The 2,654-nt window shown below is 37.1% G+C and overlaps 1 non-coding gene across 1 annotated transcript; it reads left to right on the top strand.

The window, feature by feature from the left end:
- Positions 1–1,893: 1,893 nt before the first annotated feature.
- On the top strand, positions 1,894–1,967 carry TRNAT-AGU (transfer RNA threonine (anticodon AGU)). The gene has a single exon. It is a non-coding gene; the product is annotated as a tRNA-Thr (tRNA).
- Positions 1,968–2,654: the final 687 nt, after the last annotated feature.

Below are 2,654 nucleotides of genomic sequence, written 5' to 3' on the forward strand. Positions count from 1 at the left end.
AGTCGGATTGATAATCTACTTTTCTAAAAAGAGAAAATCCTAAGTTTCTTGGGGATTTTTTTTCAATAATGAAACTGCATTCCAAACCAGATGTAAATTCTTTAAATACCTACCTGAATAAAAAAAAATTTGATTTTGAATATTTTATGATACTATTTCAAATGAAAACAAGTCATTAAGTTTGTCTAAATTAAGTTTGTGAATCTGATAACCGAGACTGGCAGAGATATTCCTTTTATAGTTCTTTTGCATGTTGTGAATTAAACTATTTCCGTGTGAAGGTAAAATAAATCTCCGTGTAAGTGTGTAGAACAATTAGATTTTCTGTTCTTTCTTAGGCTAAACATTTAACTATTTTGAACTACAAATATGTATTACATTAATAAGATCATTCTTCATTCATTTTTGTTATAAAGTTGTAAAACATCACACGTTTTCAGCTATCAACTTCATACTCATTTGAACATTTTATTTGCACTCATCAGCAGAAACTTCGCGCCGAACAATAAATCTTAAGGCACGTACAATCTTGTCAGCGAACACATTCTGGAGAGTATGTATGTAATAACATCAATAAAAATCATCGCGGGTCGCTAATGGCCTTCTTAATAAAGCAATCATAGCTCAGCGCAATTACACTGTAATACCGATTATTGCAGTTGTAATATTCGTTATTATAACCTGTAATGACTCGATGGTACAATGTTGTATCGGGTTTGGATTTAATTAATAACTAATATAGACCGTGATTGATCCGAACCCGAATGAGGTCAAAAATCAGTTATTTTTTATATTCTCGAATATCTATCTATCTAAGCTATCCAAATTTTATGCTTAATGGGATATTTCCATGTTGTCAGATTAATCCATAATATTTTCTTTTAATTGCTTATGTATTAATAGGCCAGCAAGCGTTCGGCATGGACAACAACAATGCCAAAGGCACAGCAAAACTGCGGCCTATTAATAAGTATTATACTACCAATATGTATTTAATCATTATATAAACATTTATCTATTCTGTCATCATTCTATTACTTTGAACAAAATAAATCCTAGTACATCAAAAACTTTTTATGGAATCTTAGTCTGATATACTCGTAGTAACAAACTTGCTATTCACAATTACTATTGTGCGTTTTGTGAGTTTGCAACAGTGGCTTCGGATGTTAAGATGCCTTTGACTTTTACCTAATGTTTCAAGGGACTTAGGCATTTTGGATGTGATATATTTGTGTAGTCCGATAACCGCTTAATACCAGGGAAGGTTTATAAGGCCACCAACAGCGGTAACTAAACCGAATATTTGTCTACTGAGAACTTTAATATTGAAACTCTCAAGAGTATGGTGACTTACGATGTGAGTATGTTGAGATTTAAGGACAAAAAAGAAGATCTTCCAAAGAGTGACTGATATTGCTCGTTAAAGCGACGGTCCAAATGTCGTTGTTCTTTTTTTTTGACTACCTAGGCTGATAGCCTTGAGAGGCTATTGCAGTGTAACCTTAACTAGTAGATGAGCTCACGGGGCTCAAACCTGACGACGTTGCTAACACGAGCCCTAGCAAGAGCCGTGCTTCGCAGAATCTACCACCGGATCGGAAACGCGACCCACTGAGAAGATCCGGCGAGAAACTCAGTCGGCTGTGTATGTGGGTTAATTTACTCGTCGAGCCCTTCGTCGCAGCGACGGGTTCGACGGGAACGATGACCGGGGCGTTGTTCCGAACTTGTATAGCTACCTATATATGCAAGTCTATCGTGAAAATGTTGTAAGCGAGATTCAGGCATCTGTCAAATATCTTCGTGCTGTGTGATGGCTACGTCCACAAATGAATTAAAAGAGAAAAAGTTGGGTAGATGTTGATCGAAAATTCTAAGGACAGTCGCGTCGGTGCCGTGGCTTAAATGGTTAAAGCGCCTGTCTAGTAAACAGGAGATCGTGAGTTCGAATCTCACCGGTGCCTGATTTTTTATTAGTAACGTCTACATAATCACATCATCATAATCCTCTTGTGAGTTCACGCGGGTAGGTACCACCACCCTGCCTATTTCTGCCGTAAAGCAGTAATGCGTTTCAGTTTGAAAGGCGGGGCAGCCGTTGTAACAATACTTGAGACCTTAGAACTTATGTCTTAAGGTGGGTGGCGCATTTACGTTGTAGATGTCTATGGGCTCCAGTAACCACTTAAAACCAGCAACAACAAAAAAAAACATAAAGAAAGTTTTAAGAATATTTGCTGTACATAGCGTGTATCGCGTGTAGAAATAAATGGTACACAAATAGGTATTGATGTGAATGTGATTGTACCTATTAATTTGTTTAACTACCCTTGAGTAATGATTAAAGATATTTTGAACCAAAAAGCATTATTACTTTACGGTTTCTTGCTATTTCGTTGCTTTTGAAATCGCTATTGTCACGGGTAGATTGAAGAGTGCGAATAATTTATAATATATAAGTTATATAATATATTACAAATATTATAATAAGTTATTATAAATTGGCACTCGCCTGGGTTTCGAACACCGGTGCGTCGCTCAATACGAATGCGCCGGACGTCTTTATCCTTTAGGCCACGACGACGACACACACACGGGTAGGTACCACCACCCTGCCTATTCTGCCGTGAAGCAGTAGTGCGTTACGGCTT

This window comes from Bombyx mandarina, chromosome 04, assembly GCF_030267445.1.
Source record: "Bombyx mandarina strain Sakado chromosome 04, ASM3026744v2".
Taxonomy (NCBI): domain Eukaryota; kingdom Metazoa; phylum Arthropoda; class Insecta; order Lepidoptera; family Bombycidae; genus Bombyx; species Bombyx mandarina.